At 45.7% G+C, this 25,708-nt stretch overlaps 1 protein-coding gene across 1 annotated transcript in view; it reads left to right on the top strand.

Moving 5' to 3' along the window:
* PAPPA (pappalysin 1) overlaps positions 1-25,708 on the top strand; it is a 268,043-nt gene that overhangs the window by 125,759 nt on the left and 116,576 nt on the right. The gene's annotated exons all lie outside the window — the stretch shown is intronic.

Genomic DNA, 25,708 nt, shown 5'->3' on the forward strand with positions numbered 1-25,708 from the left:
GGATGACGGTGGTAATGGATATCCCTTGTGATCTAGCTTCATCTTACATTTATTGCTCTTCTTCATGCCAACTGTCTGGGATATTTGTATAGACGTTTAAGGCTTTTATTCTTTCTTTAGAGATGAGAAAAATGTAGAAGCCAGAGAGCTTGTGAAACGTGTCCAGAGTCACACAGGTTAGGTTTGAAGACAGAACCAGGACTTGAACCTGATCTTGTCTGATTCTTGCACACAAGCTCAGTTCATTTTACTCCACAGCCTCCAGCCAGGATCCAGGCTCTCTGACTTGAGGAAGAGGAATTGCAGACCAGCCCATGTTTAGAAAGCAAATGTCCTTTTCCCACCTTCACCGAGTCAGATGGGAAATTTGTTTTTGGAGTCTGGCTGGTCTTGTTGTTTTAGCCCCACTTGGGAGGCCCCTGGTCAGCCTGGGGGGTTGGTAAACAGACAGGGGTTGGGGGGCAGGGATGGAATTTTGAGCTGGCCCAGATGAGATCATGCTTCCTTTAAGATGCAAATCGATACCTGAAGATCAAAGGTCCCCTGGCTAATCCCCCGGGCTGGAGGTGAAAACTAATCACAATTCATTTGCAAGTACAAAAGACAGAGGTGCTCCGTCTAAGGAAAGGAGGAAACCCTTGGTGGGAAGATTTCTCTCTGAAAGGCAATTTTCTTGGAGGACAGAAGGGGAGGAAATGTCATTGGTTCTACTGTTTGAAGCACATCACAGAGCAGCTTTTAGACCTCCCTTCTCCTGGCATGCTGTGAGCTCTTTACCACATATCATTTATGGTGTGTTCCATTCTCAAACACGTTTATTGACCACTTACTTTCTCCTTGGCACCAAGTGAGGGCTGAGCAACACAATAGAGGTGCCCCACACCTGTTTGTGGATGGAAGAAAAGGAAGATACGGAGGGAGGAAGGACAGCAGAGTTTCCAGGCAGGGAAGTGCAGATTCCCCACCCCACCCCCACTCGTGATTTGAGTGTAATTCATAATAAAATCTTGATATGAACCTAGTGGTATAGTAGAAAGAGCCTTGGATTAAATGTCAGAAAACCGGGCACTCTGGTCCCAGCTATGCTGAGAACATGTTAGTTGAAACTGGCCAAGTCACCTCCCTAGTCTGGACTTCTGATTGACCTCCCATAAATTGAAAGGATTGTATTAGGTGATCTCTAAAAGCCTCACCTGCACTTCTGCTGTGTGCTTTCCAAAGTGCGTGACTATTTCTCATAATCGTGAGCTCTGCTTGAACCATCTCTCACCGTGGATGTGACCCTCATCACACCCAACAGTGCACTCATATCTTGCTGGATGACGTCCACCCATTTTACCAGCATTAAGACGGCATGTGGCTCAAGGGCTTCTGGGCAGAGTTAGAATGTGGTGAAGTTAGGATGGTATGGTCTGTGGAATAGGTCTGCAAGTTACAGTCCATGAGCTGGAACTGGTCTACTGCCTATATTTGTAAATAAAGTTTTCTAGAATGTACCAGGGGCCTCCCTGGTAGCTCAGACCATAAAGAGTATGCCTGCAATGTGGGATACCTGAGTTTGATCCCTAGGTTGGGTAGATCCCCTGGAGAAGGAAATAGCAACCCATTCCAGTATTCTGACGTGGAGAATTCCATGGACAGAGGAGCATGGCAACCTACAGTCCATGGCGTCACAAAGAGTCAGACACGACTGAGCCACTAACACAGAATGCAGCACTATTCACGGATGCTCAGTCATGTCCGACTCTTTGTGACGCCATAGACTGTAGCCCGCCAGGCTCCTCTGTCCATGGAATTCTCCAGACAAGAACACCGGGGTGGGTTGCCATACCCTCCTCCAGGGGATCTTCCAGACCCAGGGATGGAACCCATGTCTCTTGCATCTCCTGCATCGGTAGATGGATTCTTTACCACTGCACCATCTGGGAAGTCCTAGAACACAGTACACCCGTCTTTTATTATCTGTGGCTGCTTCTTTGCTGCAACCATAGAACTGAGTAGTTGCAATGGAGACCCCAGGGGCCGAAGAGCCTAAAATATTTATTATCTGGCTCATTACAGATGACATTTGTTGGTCCACAGATTTGGGGTCTTTGATATTATTGGTTGCTAGAGATTAGTGCAAAGAGGAGATGAACATTATGACACGGTTCACCATTTCTTAGAAAAAATAACTGCATTTTATGCCTACAGTAGTGGGGCCTGGGAGACTCTGAGTCTCATCCTCTCATGCTTTACCTCTAGAGGCATTGCTTCCCCACCTACACTTTGGCCTGAGTAACTGGAATAGATCCTGATTTTCAAGCTGTGTTCACTGAAATGCTTAAGAGGGGGAAGAGTAAAGATAAGGAAGTTACCAAGAGGATGAGAATTGGAACCTCCAGATCTACTTTATATTGTTGTTTTTTAAGAATTTGTTTATTATCTTTTTATGGTTGCACTAAGTCTTTGCTGCCGGGTGCAGGCTTTTTCTGTCTGTACCTAGTGGGGGCTGCTCTCCAGTTGGAGCGCACAGGCTGCTCATGGCAGTGGCTTCTCTTGGTGCAGAGCACAGGCTCTAGGCACGCAGGCTTCAGTGGCTGCAGCACGTGGACTCAGGAGTTGTGGCTCACGGGCTTAGTTCCTGCCCGGCATGTGGAATCTTCCTGGACGGAGGGAAACCGTGTCCCCTGCATTGGCAGATGGATTCTTAGCCACTGTACTCCCAGGGAAGGCCCTAGATCTACTTCACACACTATTATTCCCCAGTAGATCCTAAATGTTCTGCTGTTGCTGATGATATGTACTGAGCACCTATCATATGCTGGACACATTTCTAAAGTGCCATTCTCTTAACAACTCTTTCAGTACCCTGCATTTACAAACCAGGAAGCTGAGGCATGAGGAGGTGAGCTAAGGATACGCAGTCAAGTGGTAGAGCTGGGACTTTCACCCAGAGAGTCTGACTCCCGGGCTCACAGTGGTGAGCTTCCTGCAAAATATTTTTTTTACCAGACAGCTCTTGGTCTGGTAGGGCTTTGGGAGTGTGAGCAAGGAACATACTGCTACGGAACAGTTCACTTAATGAATTAATGGAATGGAATACAGAACTGTCAGTGGTGTGGACGCTGTCCAGGGAAGGCTCTGTGTTCCCTCTGCCTGTTGACTGGTTGTGTTAGAGGAGGCACCTCAGTTAGGCACCCCCACCTCATCAGGTAGGAGTCCATCCTAGGGACTCTGAGGGACAGGACATTCCAGGAAGAAAGGAGTCTATCCAGAGATCCCAGCGCCTAGGAACTACATTCCAAGAACAGACTCCATGGCTTTAGAGGAAGAAAAACATCTTCCTCTAAGAATAATGGAAAAACAGACAGTGAATCTGTGGCTCCCAAAAGATCCAGCTTAGATGAGTCAGAGAAATGGGACTGAAATGTGGGAGGCATTGCTGGGGCGGAGGTTGTTCTCATCATGACACATGTCAAGACGGTGGTCAAGGTGGTAGCCAGGAGAACAGGCTTGAATGAGACTTGGCTTGGGTTGACACCATGACTTAGATATGTGACCTTGGCTGAGCTTCAGTGTTCTCATCCAGAAAATGGGAGCAGGCCTGGGACTTCATTGCGGGAGATATTTACCAATGTTTGTGGGCACATTATTTGAATCCTTTTCCTAGATTTAGGAAAGAACTCTCCTTGTTGTAATAACAGTGAGGCAGAGCCCCACTGCAGAAGTTGGTAATGCAGAGACTTCCCTGGCGATCCAGTGGCTAAGACTGTGCCTTTCGTGCAGAGGGTGTGGGGTCAGTCCCTGGTGGAGAAGCTAAGATCCATATGCCTAGTGGCAGGAAAACCAAAACATGAAACGAAGCAATATAGTAACACATTCAATAAAAACGTTAAAAAAAGAAAAGAAGTTAGTAATAGCAGCCTTCTGCCTCCCAGTCCTCCTTGTAATTGAATGGGGGCATGTGACCTACCCTGTCCCCTGACCACCCGTCAGACACATCAATCTGAGAATGAATCAGAAGACAGGGACTCTGATTCATCAAATCAAACCAATTTGATGAAGATGGTGGGAGTGGCCACAACTCGTGTGTTTCCCAAGTACCCAGCAGTTGTGTGGCCACAGCTCTGAGATGTCTTCACAAGAACAGTCCTGGGGCTTCATCGTGAGCTCAAAATCCATCTTCAAAACACTTCTCCAGCCCTCCCAGGGAGTCTTCCATAAGTATCCAATATTTGAATAGATTTTGCTTGTTTGCTTGTTTTGCCTGACTTAGCCGAAGTTGGTTTCTGCTGATTGTCGCTTAGAAGCCCTACTGAATGTTGTTGTCATCAGGTGCGGTGAGGTTCAGCCCCGTTCCTAGCAAGTGGAATGTGTTTGATGCACATCACCCAGTACTTCCCTCAGTGGGCGCTGAGATGGGGGTGGATATGAGCACCACCCACCACGTGTGGATACTCACCAGGTACCCTGCCCTGTGTCAGGCACCTTTGTTTAAGATGAGCCTGTGGAGGTCTGTTACATCCAGATGAGGGATCTAAGACCTCCTAGGATGCCTGAAGGGGCTTCCCAGGTGGCGTAGTGGTAAAGAATCAGCCTGCCCATACAGGAGACGTGGGTTCGATCCCTGGGCCGGGAAGATCTCCTGGGGCGGGAAACGGCTACCTGCTCCAGTGTTTTTGCCTGGAAAATCCCATGGACAGAGGAGCCTGGTGGACTATAGGCCTTGGGGTTTTATGAAGAGTTCTGACAAGACTGAGCCCAGAGCATACACACAGGATGCCTTTACTTGTCCAAGGTCACTCATCTCAAAGAACTGTGATTCTATCTCCAGACTAAGTACAGAGCCTCTCTGCCTTCTCTCTGTGGCAGCTCTGCCTCCCTAGCTGAATGACCCCTTCACTCCCTCCCTTCCTTCCTTCTTTCCCTGCTTTCTTTCTCCCTTCCTTTCCTCCTTATTTGTTTTCTTGTCGCCGACCATCAAGCCGGGCTGATGTTTTCCCTGGCTCTGGTACCAGCAGTGTGAGGGTGGGTGGCAGATTTATGGTGGCATTCTCATTTACGCTGCAGAAGCCCACACATCCGGAAGTATTCCCAAGGTGCCAATGTGTTATTATGCAACAGCCCGGGACTTCCCTTTCCCACTGTCCCTCCCCCAGAGCCCTCATCCCCAACACATAATAAGTTGCTTGTTAATAGGAACACCACCCACAAGACCTCTTAGGCAATGAGGCTGCAACCCGGCAATGTAGAAATTATCTTGTCCTTTCTCCCCCTTTTCACATATAACATACCCCAGGCCTGAGGTTTTTGGTTAAAAAAATGTGGTATCATCAGTAAACTGATAACTCTCCACACCCCACCCTGAGCGACTCTGGCTGGAGGCATTGTTCGCAGAGTTGGGAATTCTGTGTCTAAAGCACTGAGTCATAAACTACAGACAGGCTGCTGATAAAAGCTGAAGGAGGGGAGGTAATGGTCAAATTTGTCAGACAAAGTGGGAAGCATCCTCAACAGGGCTTGTGCTCAGTCATATATCTCCAGCGGGTGCTGGAAACGTGCTGCCTTCGGAGATGACATTTAAGCCATTATAGGGGTTGCGATTGTAGAAGGCTCTTTATGCCACATTGATTTACCGCCCCGAGTTCTTCAGGAGAGCTGGGGTCTCAGCTCAGACTTGAGAGCCTGGGCTGCAGCTTGGGATCTCCCCTCAGGGGGCGTCAGTTTCTCCCTTTGTGAAATGAGAGTGAGCCTGCTGAGGGTCAAAAGGCTCCTTTCCCCTGTCTGACAGTGAGGAATCCTCAATTTGTCAAACATCCATTTAAGGGTTTTGGGGTTTCAAATCCTGCTTGATGCTGATATATAGCTAAGCAAACAAAGCCAAAGACCTGCACGTTGCCTTTTGCAGACACAAACACACACGTATTCCCAGCCTGGCTCTCTTTCTCACTGCCTCCCCTCTCCCCTCCTCTCCCCCACCCCCTGCCATTAGCATAGCTTTGTCTCTGCTCAGGACACTGCATCCCCAGCCCTGTCCTAGAGCCAGGGCCAATAACTAAATTATCTGTGAGCAGATAAGGGGGGAGGCGGCGGGGAGGGATCAATCCATTTCCCCACCAGTCCCTGGGAGGGGCAGGGGTCACCACACCTTGTGGCCCCTCTGTCAGGCTGCCCTGGCCTGCTCCCAGCCAAGGTGAGAAAGGAAAACAAGAAGATGAATCGCTATGTCTTCTTGGTGGATATTCTGATGAGAGTTTAGGACAACACTGACTAAAAAGGAAAATAGCATCTGGTAGGGAGAGGGGAAGAAGCGGAAGCATGGGCTCTGCTGGGAGTTGTGTTTATTATTATTTTTCTTTCTAACAACATGAAATCATAATACATGACCCACCTCTCACCTTACAAAAAAAAAATTGAAATAAGAAAAAAATAAAACGTCTCCTGGTCATATGTAGTTTTTCAGACCTCCCTCCATGGAAAACACAGTGACTGTCGCCAAAATACCTTCTTGAAATAAAACTTCTTTTAACTTGGAGACCTGTCTTTAAAAGAGGGAAAGAGAAGTGTTAGTGGTAGTCATGGAGGTGGTGATAATGGTGGTGATCTGTCAGCTAGAATGGGTATCATGATTATGGGCATGGATTTTGGGTGAGAAGCAAGATCCAAACACAAATTTTCTCTGTGCCTCAGTTTGCTCATCAGTGAAATGGGTTAGTAATAGTCCCTGCCTCTCACAGTTGTTAAGATGAAATGAGGTTAAGTATGTAAAACATTTTATAAGTGATACCTAGCAGGTGATATGTATGTGCTTGCTAATGCTGCTATTGTTGTCATGGATATCATTAATTTGAAACTTATATCCATCTTCCCAGGAACCCAATGACATAAATCATGTTGATCCCAGTTGTGTAGAGGTTCGGAGAGGTTAAATAACTTGTCCAAGGTCACATAGCTAGGAAAAGCAGAGATGGGATTCACAGTATCTAAGCAAAGTCTGCACACTTGACCGTGAAATTACTTCATTTATCAGGCACCCCACTGGACCAACCTCTGTGCCAGGAGCCCTTCTGTCAAATGGTTTCACTTACCCTTCCTGCAACTCTGCTTCCTCAGAATGAGACACCCATTTTTCTGATGAGGAGACTGTAACACTGAGCGTGTAGGTGAATTGTTTGAAGTCATACAGCCAACTGGGTCAGAGTAGGAGATTTTAACTCCAGTCCACTTGTTTTTAAAGACTGCGTCCAGCATCCAGATGAGTCCCACCAAAAGCTGTCGAGAGCCTCTCTTTTCCACTATTTTTGCTGTGTTGCCACTGACACAGCAGGAAACAGAAGTGAATGCATAGATCCTTCCTGTGCCTTTTTCATGAGTCATGAAAATGACAATTTTCGGTTATCATCACCCTATAAACATTACACTGCACAAACCCCAGGCCCTTGACTTAGGCCATCCTGTGTTTGGGGCTGCATTTTTGTTTATAACAGCTCATCCTCCATTGAATATAGCCTCATTGTGTTTTAGCCTAGGAAGAGTTGGACACTTCAGTCCGTTGTCATGGCAATGTCAGGCCAAGGAGCCTGAGCTCAAAGGTCTCACTCTGGGGGTCATCTTGAGCATCTCCCATCCTCTCTCTGAGTCCCAGTCTTCTGTTCTGGAAAATGGACACAATCATAACACAGTCATGTTGAGAGAAAGATGGAAGAGAGTCTGTAGAGTCTCTAGCACCGTGCATGGCAATCAGTAGACATGTCTACTGTCTCCCCCCCACCCCCCACCCCCATTTGCCATCTCAGTTGTGAGGGATGCAAAGACCACAGGCCCATCTCTGGGACAAATGGTCCTTAGCTGCATCCTCTCATCAGGAGATGTGACAGAGGCCCCTTGATCTCCGTCTCCCCAGCTGTCACGTGATGGGAGTGATCTAGATGAGCTCCAGGACTCTTCCAACCCTGACTTCCAGAATTTAAATCCCAGATCGTTATTGTTTTTAAACTGTGCATTTTAAAAGAAATGAGGGCTTGGGGAGGAGAAAGGAATTCCTTTAACCCAGAGGGTCAGAGGGGGTCACTGAGGGGACAAAGACAGGGGGAGGGAGGCGCTGGGGCGGAAGGCCGCCGTGCAGGGCGGTCTAAAGATCTGAAGTCCTCAACCGGGAGGTCTGATGGATGCATTCACACACCCTCGAGTCAGCACCGGTTAGGATCAAGCCTGCCATCCAGCCTCAGACCGAGGCTTACCACCTCCTTTAGAAGCCCGGGAGGCCAACCCCACAGAGAGGCCAGTCAGGAATGAAAAGAAACAGGATGGCCTCAGATGCCAGAAGGGAGGAATTCTCGCCCTCCGTCCAGGTTGTCCTCGTGACTCCCAGGGACGGGTCAGGCTCCAAAAGGACTCAGAGCTTTCCTGAAATCGAGGAATTAAGAGCACACTTTGATGTGCGTGTTTGAAACACAGTCCACATCCAAGACAGGTGGATCTGGGTAGCCAAGAACAAGGGCTTCTCTGTGGCATTTAAAGGGACCAGAAAGCGGACTGCCCCCGAGGTGCCTTGCTGTGCATCTGTGTGGTCAGGACGTCAGGTCCGAGAGAGCCCGCAGAGGGGAGAGGCCTGGGGGCGGGAGTCTTTCCTAGTCCCTGGCTTTCTCTCCTCTTTCTTGAGGATCATGGTGGGTCGGAAGAGACATTTAATATTCATGAGCTGTGATCTCCACTTGAAGGGAGTGTGCCCTGGGGGAGATTGAAATATTAAGCAAGTGGGGGATATAGGCCTAATTGTATCCTCCTCTTCTTTTCGGGTAGAGAAGTAATGTGCTTAAAATAAAATGATGGATGGGCAGTCAGGACTGTGTGAAACCCCACTGCTATAGTCTGCAGAATGGAGCGGCTGTGGGCGCTAACATAAGCCCGGCCAAGGATGGTGCAGATCAGCTGCTGGGTCACATCATGCGCTCAGTCACACAGTTATTGATGTCTGCTGGGCGCCGAACACCGTGCTGGTGGCAAGGGAGATGTCCGTGAACAAGAAAGGCCAGGGAGGCGAAGGAAATAGGCCTGGCAATTATTGAAATGGAATTGTTGGAAATGCCGCTGAGTGGAAATGTATAGGGGTGCGTAAGTGATGGGCCTGGAGAGGCCCCCTTGGAGACAGGACCTTCAAGCTGAAATGTGAAGGTTGAAGAGAAAGTGGGCAAAGTAGGGAGATGGGGAGCAGGGTGATGGAGCGAGGCTTGCAAGAAGCTCAGACTGCTAAATCCTCGAGGCAGGAAAGAGCTTTCGAGGAGTTCAGAGAAAGTCATCATGGCTGGAGAGTGGTGAGGGGTGGGAGGGAAGAGGTTGGACCCCGCAGGTTCTGGGGACCCTGGGGAGGTTGCTGTTCCTGGCAGGAAAAGAAGAGAAGGCAAGTCCTTGGTGTGCAGTCTACACACAGGGACAAGCCCTGCGCAGGGGCCCAGGAGGCATGTGCCTGCTTGCCTAGATCAGGGGTCAGGAAACCACTGCCCGTGGTCAAACCACACATGCTGTCTCTTACGGCAGATCAGGTTTGACTGAAACATAACTGTACCCCTTGGTTTAGAGATCTGTGACCACAGAGACAGTGGAGTAGTTCCCAGAGACCCTGTATGGCCCACAAAGTCAAGTTGCTGACCAGCTGCTGGCATAGATGGAGTCTATAGGTGGGTGGAAGATTAGTCAATCAGGAAGGTCAAGGCAGATGAGAGACAGAGAGGAGAGGGCATGACCTCTTCCGTGTCACCCCTCAGCCTGTAGCAGCATGGTTGTAATTCTATTCACTCCCCACATTTTATGTTTCCATGTCTTGAAACATAAAGCCTTGAAAGAAGTCATCCTGCCCATCCCCGTGTTTCCAGCACCCAGCTAGAGTCAGACTTTGGCTGATACACTGAGTCAAGTGATATTTGGAAGCAGAAAAGAGTGGCTGGAGATGTTCAGCTCCAGCTTAGTACCTAGAGCTTCAGAAAACATCCTGGATCCTCCCCAGGTTGGAGAAGGGGGCCTGTAGACCTTTAATAAGAACCTACTTTGGCTGTCTCATTTCAAACCCCCAGCAACCCTGGCATCCAGACATTCTCATCACCACTTTCCAGATGACAGAGCAGAGTCCCCAGTGTTTAAGTGACTTTTGAGAAAGTGACCTCTGTTCCATAAATATTTATTGAGCAGGAAAACCAGCACAAGAGGAAACAAGCTTTCGTAAGTGTCACATCCCAGGCCAGCAGTTCTGCCACACACACGGCTCCTCTCTCTCCCCTCTCGATCTTCCCGAGCTGCAGGAAGGCAGGGCCTGTTACTCCCATTTTACACAAGAAATAACTGAGGCTCTGGGAGCTGAAAAAGTTTCTTTAAAGCAAGTGATTTTTAAGTGGCAGAGCTGAGGTTTGAACCAAGATCTGCCCAGCTCCGAAACTCAAGGAGCCAGTGTCCTCCAAAACATCAGCTCTTCAGAACCAGTAGAAGTGCTGACATCGATATCTGTGTTGCCAGCCCTCTTCCATGTCTTCATTTCAAACAATAGTCATAACAGTCAAAACTGCTGGTTATGCTTGTAATGCTTTCCTCGGTTAACTCCTGTGCTTAATCGTGTTGACCCTATAGATAAGGAAACAGCGCGGAGATGTCAAGGCTCCCCAGTAAGGGATTCCAGCCGGGGAAGTCTGTCTCTTAAACCCTCGAGCTGAACTGCTAATTTATGCTACCTTTTGATCATTAAGATTATCTAATAAAAACATGTGCTCTCGAGAGCTGAACAGCCTACCAGCAAAGAGATAATGAGAAGAGGAAACAATGCAAGGTGCGAAAGGAATTTCACATCACACAAGGCTCCGAGGGTCTCTTTAAGACGCAGTCTGGAGTGTTTGTTTACAGATCATTAGCGACTCAACAGAGGGAGAAACTAAACGAGACTTTTTCTTTGCTGCTACTGATTAAGTACCAGGGAGAAATTAAGATAAAGCAAATCTGAAATTATAATAATTTTTAAGGGACTGGATTTTAATTTTAATTTGCCAGAGAGAGAAAGTATCCCACACTGGGTGTCTGCAGCTCCCCTCACAAGTACTAGGATTCCCTTCTCTGGCCTCAAGGCAGCAGCCTCAGGGGTTCTGCAAAGATGACTGGAAACAAATGTGACCACAGGAGAGATTCACACTGACATTTATCTGTGTTAAGCACCTGCTGTATACAAAGCTCTGTGCTAGGCAGGAGGCAGATGGGAGTGACAATCTGGGGAAGGAGGAGTCCTTCATTGCAGGGCTCTAGAGGGCAGTGGTCCTTAAAGATGTACAAGGATGGTTTGAGGAGACCCCAGGAGGAGTGGGGAGACCAATGGTGGGGGTTGGTGAGTCTGTGACGGCTTCTTGAGTAGTTGGACTCAGTGAAACCACATGCAGGGCTTCTGCTGCTCTAAAGGTCCAGAAGGAGGGTTCTTTTGAGGTCCTGTGGGCAGACAGGTCTCATAGAAAGCTGCTCCAGGAAGTCACAGGATGGATAGGTGGGTAGGTGTAATTCTGTGTCAAACAGTGGTTTCTGGGCAGAAGCAAGACAAGCTAGGAGCAGTGCTTTAAGAGGAGACTCCTGCTGTGAGATGCTCTTCAAGGGCCAGTGAAATACTCTTGGCAACTTGACATGAAGAGAAATCAGAGTGATTTTGGCTTTCAACACCAGTGAGAAGCCCAGCCCAAATGATCCAAAAGATTGAACTGAACTTCCAACTGCTATTGGCAGGATCTTAACTGATTTCTCAGTTCAGGAGTCCAAAACCATGCATTGTAACTTGAGTTCAGCCTCATTGCTTATGAGAGGGCTGCACCAGCATCTTCAACCCCCAGAATTTCCCAAAAGTCTTTGCACCTTCTGCCAAGAGAACTAGATGGAGAGAGGGAGAGGAGAGGCCAGTTAACCTGACCCAGCAACATAGGGGCTGCCTCTTCTCCAGACTTGGTCCCCAACCATCTTTTTCCAACTGTGGACTTGGGGGAATGAGCTTCCATACTTCATAGGGCAGCTGTGATATATTCTTTCGTGCATTTATGGATTTATTCATCATACATTTGTTCAGCACCTCTTACATGTCAGGTCCATGCCAAGGCACCAAGAATGCCAGCTGTGCTAGGCTTGGGGCAGTCCCTGTTCTTCAGAAAGTGATGAATAAATATTGATTCTCATGGTTATTATAGATAATAACCTAGTTCTTACTCACAAGTAGAGAACACCCTGTCCCTGGAAGAGATCAACCAGAAAGTTGAGAGTCGTCATGGAGCAATGAAGGGGGTTCTCTTGGAGAGCATGATAAACAGACATGTGTGTGTGCTCAGTTCTCAATCATGTCTGGCTCTTTTGTGACTCCATGGACTGTAGCCCACCAGGCTTCTCTGTCCATGGGATTCTCCAGGCAAGAACACTGGGTTGGGTTGCCATTTCCTATGCCACAGGATCTTCCTGATCCAGGGGTCAAACCTGCATCTCCTGTGTCTTCTGCATTGGCAGGCGGATTCTTTACCATTGTGCCAAAGAACGATTTTGGGGGGAAGAGAAAAAACAAACATGGAAGTTACCTGGTGGCTCAGACAGTAAAGAATCTGCCTGTAATGCAGGAGACCTGGTTCCATCCCTGGGTCGGGAAGGTTCCCTGGAGAAGGGCATGGCTACCCACTCCAGTATTCTTGCCTGGAAAATCCCATGGACAGAGGAGCCTGGCGGGCCACAGTCCATGGGGTCGCAAAAGTTGGACACGACCGAGCACAAATACTGTTTCAAAAATCAAACATACTCCAGTATTTTTCTCCTTCAGCTTACCTGGTTCTTTGTTGAACTTCTTAACTTCCAGGGCCTCTGAAATGTTACCTTCTTCCAGTTTTCCTCAACCTCTCTGCCCATCCCTACATAGACATGTTATGCCTACCTTTTAAATATTCTTTCTCCGAAGTTCCATAATGGACTCACTTCCCAATCTCCCCACTCTCTCCCTGACTGCATCATTCAAAACCAAAGACTGCAAAATCTGTGTGCAGTCAGAGGCCTTTATCCTGGCCTCTGGACTAGTCTATCTATTGATTCTATCCGATCCCCCGCAGGCACTCAGACTCAACACAGGTAACACAAGGCTTGCCATTTTCTCCCCAGAGCTGCTGCAGCTCCTGTTTTTCTCAGTCTCAACAGCTTGTGCCACTAGCCAACCAGCTACTGAAGCTAGAAGCTTGGGAAACAATCTCCACTCTTCCCTATTTTCCACATCCAGTCACCGTTCTCACCATTTTACATTGAACACTTTTCCTTCCAAATCAATCCTACTTCTGTCTCCCTACCTGAGTCTCCAGACCCACCCCCACATTTAGACTCCTGCCTGAACCACCCTAGGAGAGGTCAGCTAGGTCCCTGCTCCCATCTTTGCTGGCTCCAATCTATCCTCCAGGATAATGAGTATGTGCGTGCATACTAAGTTGCTTCTACTACTGCTAAGTCGCTTCAGTCGTGTCCGACTCTGTGCAACCCCATAGACGGCAGCCCACCAGGCTCCCCCGTCCCTGGGACTCTCCAGGCAAGAACACTGGAGTGGGTTGCCATTTCCTTCTCCAATGCATGAAAGTGAAAAGTGAAAGTGAAGTCGCTCAGTCGGGTCCGACTCTTAGCAACCCCATGGACTATACCCCACCTGGCTCCTCTGTCCATGGAATTCTCCAGGCAAGAATACTGGAGTGGGTTGCCATGCCCTCCTCCAGGGGATCTTCCCAACCCAGGGACTGAACCCGCATCTCTTCCATCTCCTGCACTGGCAGGTGGGGTCTTTACCACCTGGGAAGCCTAAGCTTCCTAAAAGGCAGATGTCATTCTGTCCCTCTCCTTTTAGAAGCATCAGTGGCTCTGCATTGCTCTTGAGATGAGTCTCAGTTCTTCCTGTGGCATGCAGCGTCTCCTAGCTTTGCACCTACAACCCTGTTTTCCGCTTCCTCCTTTTTGCTCTCAGCCACCCCACCCCCGAGCCGCCTGGAATGTCTGCCTCACCCCAGATTGATGTCTCCTCTCAAAGACTTAACCCAGATGTTGCCTCCTAAGGGGAGCTCTCAGATCTGGGCAAGATCAGGTAAGGGGGTCTCTTTTCTGTAATCGTACAGCATTTGCTACTTCTGAGCAAAACAGGGTGCAGTCAATAACTTCCTGCCTCTCTCTGCAACCCCTGAGCTCCTGGAGTGCTGAGCCCGGGGTCCATTCATCTCACTTCCCAGCAATCTGTCCAGGACCTGGCACATAATTTGCAGCTCAGTAAATATAGGAGAAATGAGTGAAGGGAGGATATATTTCTTAAGAGACATTTTAATTCCTGAGGCAACAAACTGTGGTAGAACTTTGTTGGTCTTTAGAGTTAGACAAACCTTAGTTGGACTCACAGCCTCTCCACTTCCCAGCTATCATCTCAGGCCAGACATCTCAGTCTGAGGAGCTTAGGATGGAGGTTCTGTGCTCCGGCTCCATAGCTGGGTTGCTTGATTCAAATTCCAGTTCTCCCACAAAAAAAGGGGTGGGGGTCACTTCAGTTTCTTCATCTATGAAAATGGCAGGTTTGCAAGGCTGACAGGCCACAGAGCTAGAAAGCACCATGGCAGCGTTTGCCAGGAATGTTCTTGGAGTTTTATTATACCTTCCCTGCAAAGCTGGGACGGCTGGAATGGTCACTCCTCTGCTATCTCACAATGCCAACTGTGGTCATAACTCTGATGAGGTCCACACGTTTTAGAATGTCAGCAGAAGCAGCGGGCAGTCCAGTAGCTCGTGTGAACTCTCTGATAACCTCCGAATTGAGCTGCTTTTCAAAAACCAAGTCCCAGCTTCCACTAGCTTCCTTTCTGGGAGGGAGCCTAATTAACTAGTAGCTGGAAAGGACTGCAGGTAGGCCACCCCCCCCAGGCAGAGAATTCAAAGGGAAGTAGAGAAACTGTGTAAATAACGCTGGTTTAAGGGGCATTTAAGCCAATGGTCTTTGTTAAGGAAATTGATGGCTTTGTAAGTACTGCCTCTGAAGGGAGTACTTGAGTTGATGGTCCCCCATCTCCCCTCGTAAATTCCCTAATGGACTGTGGGCCTGGAGGCTGGGCCCACGCCTGTTCAATCCCTTGCCAACAAAAACTCAGATTCCCCTTAAAAAATTTTTTTTAAGGTTTAACCAAAATATGAGTTACCAAGCTGGTACAGTTTAACTGGCAGAAAGCAGCAGAGACAGATTGTTTCCTTTAGGGAAGGGGAGGCTCGTGATCCTTCGCAGAACCTTGCAGAATCTTTTTGCATGCTAGGCGCATGCTATGCATTTTCTATACAGCTTCTCATTTTTATCCTCCTAACGTCTGGGAAGAGTCATTATTTCACCAACTGCCAAAGAAGAAACTAGGAATCCGAGATGAAGCACGCTGCTGATCAACACCCAGCTAATTAGTGGAGAGCGGGGATGTGACCGCAGCTCCGTGAGACCCCTGAGCCCCCAAGTACCACAGAATTGCAGGGCATCTCAGAGAGAATCAGATCAGCTTGGCTCATTAGCTCCTCCTCAGCACTCACATCCACACAAAAGACGGGAACTGGGCAGCAGGGGCGGATGGGAGGGTATGGATTTTGGAATCACGCTAATCAGGGTTTGAGCCTTAAAACCTTAGGTAATGCCTTAACCTTTCTGCACATCAATTTCCTTGTCTGTTAAATGGGGATAATAATTGCACCAAGGGCTCTTCTAGGATTAAATGACGTTACATATTTAAAAACATCTAAGTATGTCATTCACTTAGCAAATACTCTTACTGCATGGTGGCTGTCATTTTCTACTTGTTTTTACTGAAGTGTAGTTGATTTACAATGTTGTATTAATTTCTACTGCACAGCAAAGTGATTTGGTTATACGCACACACACATATAGATACACATTCTTTTTAATGTTCTTTTCCGTTATGGTTTACCATAGGATATTGAATACAGTTCTCTGTACTGTAAGTTCTTATTGTTTATTCATTCTCTATAGAATAGCTTACAGCTGCATGGTTTGTTGTTGTACAGTTGTTAAGTTTTGTCCAACTCTTTGCGACCCCATGGACTGCAGCACGCCAGGCTTCCCTGTCCTTCACTATCTCCCAGAGTTTGCTGAAACTCATGTCCATTGAGTCAAGGATGCCATCCGATCATCTCATCCTCGGTCGCTGTCTTCTCCTCCTGCATGGTAGCTATTATTTTAATTAGAGAAGTTGAGGAATCCTGAGTGGATTGCTGGAGAGATTTTCCAGAGAAATGTCTGGTTAAATATGGATACAGAATGGAGACTAATAACAAAAACAAGCAGGGTTAGGAATTTGGGCGGGGGGTGGGTGGGCTTCTGCACGGCAGGGAGTGGGGAGAGCAAAGGGAATCTGGCCCATTTAGGAGATGGCCATGATCTCAGCCTGCCTAGAGCTGAAACTACAGTACACTAGAAAGAAGGCCGCAGATGCAGACTGGAACCAGGTTATGCCTCATCAGCTGTTATCAAGCCTCTGTCTCAGTGCCTTCTGAGGTAGCCAATTTTATTCTCAAACCACCTGCAATTTGTTGGAAGAGTTTTCTGCTGTGTCCCCTCTGAGCCTCCTCTCCTTCAGATTTAAGCATCTTACCTGTGTGAGCGCTGCTTCCTGATGACGCCTGCCTTGGGCCCCATCCACTGACTGTGTCCTGGTTCATCAAGTCAGTGGTCCAGAACTGGGGCTGTCCAGCCATCTCTAGGACCAGATGGGGCTTCTCTGACCTCTGTTCTGGAATCTTACTACCTTTTTGTCAGTAAGGTAATCTGCAATCTCACATTCTTGTTTGGGCCAACACCTTCTCCAGTTGGTAGAAACGGATCCCAGGGTGACTCCTACTCTTTGAAACTTTCTTTGAGCATGAATAGTTATGCTGACCATTATCTGTCATCTCTGATCAAAAACAACAGGGGTTTTGATTGATATTTTCAAATATTCCAAGTTAGCTCTTAAGATTGAGGACCAATGGCCCTCCTTTTCTTTCTTTCTTCCTCCTTCCATCTCTTCTTCCCATCTTTCCTTCCTTCTTCCCCCTCTTCTTTCCTTATTGGGAGGAAAGAGACAAAAATATATATACATGTTTCTAGAAAAACAAAATACAGTTCAATGATACACATGAAACATGTAGATTCAAGTTAACATAACATGAGTGGCCCACTCATCATGCAAGGTAAAGAAAACTTACCTGAGTGCCGTTCTGCCCCTTGACTGCGCTTCTGTTTCTCAGAGCACTGCAGCGCGTGTCCTAACCTGGAGATTAAGCAAGCTGTGGTTTAAACGTCTCATCTTCTTGGTCTTATCTCAATCATATGGCAAGAGGACAGTCTTCAAGGCTGGCTCAGCCAACCAGGGCTCAGGGTGGAAGGGATCCATTTTTGACACTCCAGCTTAATGCATCGGAACCCTACCAAGAGCTTAACACGCTGTGTTCACCCTAGTCCCGATTTGTGCCAGACTAGGGTGACGGCTTAGCTTCACGTGGTCCCTTCAGTTCCTCAGCTACTGTTAGCCTAGACGTGTCTGAAAGTCCCTCTTCTCTGGCCTCTTGAGGATGCCTTGGAAGACTGACGGGCTGCTTGTTTTGCTGGATTGAAGAGTAGATGTGCACGTGCACACCTGCCGACTTTTATTGGCATTGTTTTGCTTTAGGGTCACATGCATGGATTTCTCACAGTCCAAATTAATTTCTGTTTGATATTGCATATCCCCAGTAGTTACATAATGAACCTTAGTTAGCCAATCAGAACTCTTGGCCTGTAATAATGAACTGTGCAGCATTCAAGGAGAGTTACTTAAACTTTCTGAAACTCAGTTGCTGTATTTGCAAAACAAAGCATGTAGACTCGATAATTTCAAAAGACTTTTGCAGTGTTAAACCTTTATTCATTCATTCAGCCAACAGTTCATAATTGTCTTCTGTATTCTGAAATTGTAATGCAGAAGTGGGCAAAATAGCGTTTGTTCCTGCTCTCATGGAGTGACCATTTTGTTTTGGAGAGAATACAATGGTCATTAATAAACTTTGAAGAAGCAATGTAGTGTTATGTAGAAAATAAAATAGACCGGTGGAGGAGAGAAACTGGAGTGAAGTTAGCATGATTAGAGAAGTCCTCATTAGGCAGGTGATGGTTGAGGGCAGACTGACATGATGAATTGGAAAAGCCATGTAATGCTTTGGGAGATGAGTTCTAGATTGTACCTGTGATAATAAAATGTAGAAACAACACCATGGTTGAGTATTTTCCATAACACTATTTTATCTGATCATTACAACCACTTTCTGTAATGGGTAGAAAAAGTAATATTGTCATTTTTAATAAACAAAAAGAATGGAGCCCACAATGAGGATGTACATTCAGTTCAGTTCAGTTCAGTCGCTCAGTCGTGTCCGACTCTTTGCGACCCCATGAATCAATAATCTGGTGACAAAGCTGAGCTTCAAATTTTGGTTTCCGGCTCCTCTTCCATATACTTTTTGTTACACATTTTCTTCCACGTTCTTCGGAGAGCTCTTCTGCACTCTTCTTAGTTTTAGTTTTGTTGAACATGCTTCCCCATCTTCAGACTGAAGAGTGGATTTAATAATTGAAAGAAAGTTAAAAAAAATCAAGAAGCAAATACATTTTACAGTGACTTAGTTGAAGGGAATCATAAAACTGATTTAACTCTTTTTCACTCAAAGGGAAACTGCAGCTCAAAGGGAAATGCCATGGTCAAAGTCATGGGTATATTAGTGGACATCTGAAACTCCAGTAGTTTGGCCACCTGATGCTAAGAACTGACTCATTGGAAAAGGCCCTTATGCTGGGAAAGATTGAAGGCAGGAGGAGAAGGGGCCGACAGAGAAGGAGATGGTTGGATGGCTTCACCGACTCAATGGGCATGAGTTTTAGTAAGCTCTGGGAGTTGGTGATGGACAGGGAGGCCTGCGTGCTGCAGTCCATGGGGTTGCAAAGAGTCAGACACAACTGAGCAACTGAACTGATTTTAGATTTCAGTTCTCTTGACCAGTCTGCTGATCATGAGGAAGTGCCCTCTTTCTTTCTTTTTTCGTTTCTTCTTTCTCTCCCTCTCCCTTCCTCTCCTCTTTCCCCCCAGGCCCCCCACCTTTTGTTGGACTGATGAGATCACATTGAAACCACTGACACTTCATTTGTATTTTGCTATCTTTTTGTTGTTGTTTTTACTACTCTCCCTGTTTTTATTTTTTTATTCATTAAAAAAAATTAACTTTTTAATTTTAATTGGAGGCTAATTACTTTACAATATTGTAGTGGTTTTTGCCATACATTGACATGAATCAGCCACGGGTGTACATGTGGCCGCCATCCTGAATCCCCCGCCAACCTCCCTCCCCATCCCATCCCTCTGGGTTGTCCCAGGGCACCGGCTTTGAGTGCCCTGTTTCATGCATCGAACTTGGACTGGTGATCTATTTCACATATGGTAATATACATGTTTCAATGCTATTCTCTCAAATCATTCCACCCTCACCTTCTCCCACAGAGCCCAAAAGTCTGTTCTTTATATCTGTGTCTCTTTTGCTTGTGCTTTGCTATCTTTTATCATCTTTCTTTTCTGTTACCTTTTTTTTTTTTTTTTGCAGACTCTCTGCATATGAATACTTCAGATTGTTTTTCTGCATTTATTATTAGCTTATATCATCCAAAACAAATCTCATTTTGTCATTTCCTGTTCATACTTTTAAAGGCCTTCAGGTCCTGGGTCTCATCCTTCTTCTGTCTGCGCTTAGAATGTCTGTCCTATTTCACGATCACTGTGTCATTCATGGCAGTGCTAAATTTTACCCCTTCTTTCATTTATGAGATAGCATTGAAACCCAAAAGAGACTCAGCTGAAAATCATTCAGGGCTTTGAACAGCCTTCTCTGTGGGATGTATTGTTATTTATTAGGATCACTATCTTTGATTACAATCTTTTTAGGCCATTTAAAAAAAACTATACTAAATTCAAACTGACGTAAATGTATCTTCAAGTTCTAATTCATAAGCCCATCAAATCTCTTTATTAAATTTCTGCTTAGTAGGCACCACCTTTTCTATCCAGATATTCCATTTCTTTGCAGATTCAGTCAAGAAAGAAAATAAAACAATATATAGGACAGATGGTGAGGCAGGAAGTCTCATGGGAAAAAAATAATATGGGATGATTTAGATAGAATTGGATTTTCCTCCTTAATATGTGCTTGGTTTATAATATGATATCACTCTAATTAACATTTTCCTAAAAAATCTTTCTATAGTACAGTCTGCAGAACAGATTCAAATCAGGTTTGAGACTTCTTCATTACAGTCAGTAACAGAGATTCTGAAACACTAAGAAAACGTTGTTAATTCATAATTTGCTGAGTACCTGCTCCAAGGCTGGCATTGTTCTAAGAATTAGAGGTGCAAAAAGAAGCGTGACCAGGGCCAGCCCAGAAATATCTCACAATCCAAGAGTTATGCATATTCACTCATTCATTCATTCATTTGTCCTTAAATATCAATTATATAATATGGGGAGGTGGTTTTCTTGATCCTACAGAAAGAGGCACATGTTGAGATAGTCTTCCAAGAAACTTATGTCATCTAGAAGGCGGGGAACAATAATAAATATACTTTATTTTTAGATAGTGACTAATGCTGTGAAGAAATAAGATTGTGTGCTGCATTCTAATGGGGATGGAGGGATAAGATGTGAACTTACTGTAAGAAGGCAGAGTTGTTATTAGAGGAAGTCGTGTGTGAACTGAGCCCTAAGCGATGAAAAGAATCCCTAAGTGATAAAAAGAAACTTCCCCTCCTGAGAAAAGCCATGGTGGGAAAAGTATTCCCAGTAAAGGAAATAGCAAGTTTGAGTTTTCTGAACACTAGCAAGTTTGGCTTATTTAAGGAACAGATACTTGTTGAACGATTGGATATATGGATGGATAGATGGATGAATATCTGAATGGATGGATACATATTAGGATGGAGGAATGGATGAATATCTGGATGAATGGATGGATGGGGGGGTTAATGAATGGAAGGTAATAAACAAGAAGGATAATAGTAGAAAATGGTTAGATGAAGTGGTGACTTGGCTGGGATACAGTCTTTGCATTTTGTTCTATGTGACATGGGAAGCCACTGAAAAGTTTTAGTGGAGAGTGGCCTGATGTGGTTTATGTTGTTAGAAGACCCCTCTAGCTGTGTTCTGGGGGAGGGAAAACAGGGAAGCAGACACGGAAGAGAAACTGGTTAAATAAATAAGTGATACCATAGTGATGGTGGCTTGGATTAAGGGTGTTGGTGATTGGACAGAAGTGGATCTTTCTGGAATATCCTGAGACAAAAGAATCTACAGGATGTGTTCATGAACTGTATGTGGTATTAGAGGGTGGATGGAAAAAAAACAGGAGAGATGACTCAGAAGATTTTTAGTTTGGCCATTGTTGGGCAATGTTATCATTTACTAAGATGGGGAAAAAAGAAATTTGGGAAGAAACCATTACTCGTGTTTTAGACATGTGGTTTACTGATGACTTTAAATAGGTATTTAAGTAGAGATGTCATTGCAGGAGGCTGGGACTCAGAGGTCATATCTAAAGAGATGTTTGAGTCATTGGTGCATCAATACTTTAAATTTTTATTTAAATATTGGGACTAGATGAGACAATGTAGACAGATAGGAAAAGGGAGCCCAAGACCTTGCCCTGAAAACTGGCAGCATTTAGCAGAGGGAAGCAGAGACAGCAGATGAGTCTGTGTGGGAACGTCTGACAGCTGGAGGGGGACTGGTATGCTTGATGTCATGGAATCCAGGGGGAAATGCTTCGGGAAGGAAGGAATGGATGACTTCTTCATGTTTCAGAACTGTTGGATATTGTAGTTGGTTTTGGCAACATTGAGTCAGTGGCAATCTTGACAAGACCGCTTTCTGTGTGTGTATGTGTGTGTGTGTGTGTGTGTGTGTGAGGGAGGGAGGTGAGTTCAGAAGCTAGACAGGAGAGAACTGAAGAGTGAATTGTCAGAGAGAAAGTGGAAAATGCAAGTTTAGGTAGTCCTCAGTCAATGTCATTATGAATCATGGGAAGGGAAATGTGACCAAAGGGGGATTTTATTTATTTTTTAAAAGTTTTAAATGTACATTGCTTACTTTTTTAATTAAAAATTTGCCTAGGCAATATCCTGCTTTGCTGGTTTGGAACTAGAGAATCATAACTCTAGGAACAGAGTGAAATAGTTATTGCTGGGCAGCAGTGATGCAGAAGAGTGACATGGGGCTTCATGGAGCTGAAGATGCTAAACTTAGATCTTGACAGAAGACTTGTAGGCAGGGACTAGCCTTTTATGCTAAGGAAATAAGCGGGGAGTGGGCAACTCTGAGGTGTGAGTTCTGTAGAGGAACTCTATGCTTTTGCAGTAGAGGTGTGGTTGGAAATGAGAGTAGACGGGAGGTTGGAGCTGGATAGCAAAAGAACTTGAGCACTAGATGGGGAGGCTCAGATTTTGCAGGAGTCAGTTGAGAATTTCAAACTGGATCAGATTTACATTCTAGATGAATCACTATAGGCTGCTTTGTGAGAAGGTGTTGAAGCGAGGAAGACCCAAAGCCGCGGTGAGAGGGTTGTAAGGGGTGAGTGGTCCCTTGGAAGATGCTCTCTGTGACCGTGGAGGCGGAATGATCACTGGAGACCCCACCCAGATTCACTCTTCTTTTCTTAGCGCTTTAGATTTGCTCATTGGTGCCTGGTTGTCACAGGGAAACGCAGAAAGGGATTTCTGGCCTACTTTGGTAGATGGCCAACCCTGAAAGGAACCAGAAACTCACTTAAGCTCCCCAGATTCAGTAGACCTAATCAGCATCTGAAGCTTGTTAGCGGGTTCATGGTTCTTTAGAAGCCCTTCACCACCCTGATTTTTGTACTCAGAACAGGCTGATCTGGTGGTGGAAGTTAAGAACAAACCTTGGTTTGAATAGAATGAAGTGAGGTCAGTGATGTGGGTTTGACTTAAAGTCTTTAAAATATAGGCAACATAAAGTCCAGATATTTCTGTTCCAGAGGAAACATTTGCCAGGATAGCCACCAGCCCATCTCAAGCTTCCCCTTTATAAACCTTTGGGGGTTAAGTACTCCATCCAATTTCCCCCATTCCAAGAAGATATTATTTGGACACAAAGACTGTGCATTTTTTGGTCTCTTTTTGTTGTTGTTTGGATGAATTGTTATGTGGCATGAAGCTTGTTGTGGTTGGACCCATCCCTAAACAAACAGCTGAACTTAAAAAAGAAAGTACTATTTTTTCTGGTGTTGAAAAAATAGTCATCATTGGACTGACAGAGAATATCCTGATGCCAATCCTGTTCCCTCAGCTGGAAATAGAAACAGATGCTAATTTCTCAAAAGCTGACCCATCTTCAGAGACGGGAAGTTGAGAAAGACAGGTAAATCTACCCATCGTTTGGAGTTTGGAAGGCAGGCCACCAAAAAAGGTGTGCATTCAAATCCCTGTGTCTTCACTGAGGCCTAAGTCAAATCTGTCATCTATCTCCTATTGCTTGTAGCTCTCATTTCTCCATCTGTAGGTAGTTTTTTTTTTTGTTTGTTTTTTTCCTTATTGGACTGTTGACTTAGTAATCCCAATAGCTTCAGACTTAGGATACTTAGCCGGTACCAGGGGCTATTATGAAAACTGAAACCAGAGATTCTCAAAAGTGATAGTGAACTTGGATAAAGATACCCTTTGGTTGCCATAATTATATACTGAAAACTTGATATAATAAGGTGGCATGTACAGTAGAAAAGGAATTGTATCACGGGTTTAAGAACTAATGTTCTAGTCTTGTATCTCCCGGAAATTTTTTCTGAAGCCTTCAGAAAATGACTTCAACTTTATGAGCCTCAGTTTTCCCATACATAAAATGAAATAATTGCTTTCGGCTCCAGAATCATCAGCATCATGATCACCATGATCATAGGCCATTTTTCAATCACGTTTTATGTTTTAAGTGCTTTACTTGTGTTTACCACTAGTCTGTAAGTTCTGTGGGAATCTCAAGGATTCTACTGGTATAACAAATTACCAAAGTTTCTAATCAAGCTAAGTTAATTAACATTCTCCAACTGGATTGAAATAGTTCTAAGTAATTATTTTCTTTTTCCTTAGGTTATTACTTCCCCACCCTTTCTCGTTTGTTTTGGTTTACTTCGTTTCTGGCTATTTAAATTGAAAATAGCCCATGCACTCTCTTCAATCATTTCTATTCCTGAAGATGCCCTAGGATCTAGGGCTGTGTAAATGAAAAGTAGACATTTCAGAAATTTGAGCAAACTCCGAGAGATAGTGAAGGACAGGGGAGCCTGGCATGCTGCAGTCCATGGGGTCGAAAAGAGTAGGACACGGCTTAGTGACTGGATATCAGATTTCTAATTAAGAAGACTTCTCCAACCCCTACCTCACCTCAGTATCATCATGGTTAAGAATAAGCCCTGTGCCTTTAAGACTCGCATCACTTTCCATTGGTGTCTATTATGCTGTTTGAGTACACCCAGCACTTTGTCGAGGCAGTCTAAAAGGTAATCCTGTTTTCATTTTCCATATGGGGAAACTGAGGCACAGGGAGGTGAAATACCAAGCCCATGCTCACCCAGGAATCAGGGACAGATAAGGGGCTTGAATCCAGTGTTTCTGACTTCAAGGATGAGAGCTTTTAACAATAGTTCAGATAATAGCCTTTGCTTATACTTAAAAGTAAATTTGTCTCATTTGTCTGAGACCTGGCTTGTTAAGGTTTCCATTAGGTATGACAGTCCTGCTTATCCCAAATAGTGTCCTTCAGACATGCTTCAGGGAAGCAGAGGCAAGGGAGTTCATCTTGATGCTCCAGACTGATGGGAAATGAAAATTAAGTCAGTGAGAAGCAGCATCAGCTGTGTCTGTCCACTTACAGAGCGTCCATCTGTGGGCCCCTGGAGCTGAGCTCACCCTTGGCAATTGAAAACTCAGCCAGGGAAGACAGAGTTGGCAGTGTCTCCCCACCTACATCAAGTCTCCTAGCTGGCTAGAGCAGATTCCTAAGTCTGTCACTGCATGAAAGGAAGGGAATCTGAAGTGGAGAGTTCCCTGATGTCACGGGAAGATGGGGTGAGATGGAGTAATCAGACTGCCCACTGGAATTCCACTGTAAACAAGTCACTGCTCCCATCCCTTCACCCCGAGACCCAGTCGAAAGAAACACTTCACAGTGTACAGAGCCTCAACTATATTGGAACAAGAGGGTTGCATTGAGGGTACTGAATTTTCCTCATTCATTCATTCAGCAAGTATTTGTTTTCAGAATATCCCTCACGATGGGATGCATTATTACCAATGCCACGTAGTAGCTACTACTGGAGAAGACAGAGGGGCAGGGCGATCATTTGACCTTGGTATTGACTTCAAACTCTTTTCCTCTGCAACCTGCTCAGCTCCCCTCAGAAAGCATTCAAGAAGCACTGAGGAAATTGGGGTCATGAAAGCAGGAAGGCGGGTTTTGTTTGATTGTTTTGTTGCTGCCTTTGTTTTTCCTGGCCCGCACATTTGTATTCCATTCCTCACCCTGCTTTCTTCGGAGCTGGGGGCATGGGAGTAGAGAGGGAGAGAGAATTCCCTAGATGAAGACTGGCAGACGCAGCTGAAGGGCCCCTGGGA

The sequence above is a fragment of the Bos javanicus genome, chromosome 8 (genome assembly GCF_032452875.1).
Source record: "Bos javanicus breed banteng chromosome 8, ARS-OSU_banteng_1.0, whole genome shotgun sequence".
Taxonomy (NCBI): Eukaryota; Metazoa; Chordata; class Mammalia; order Artiodactyla; family Bovidae; genus Bos; species Bos javanicus.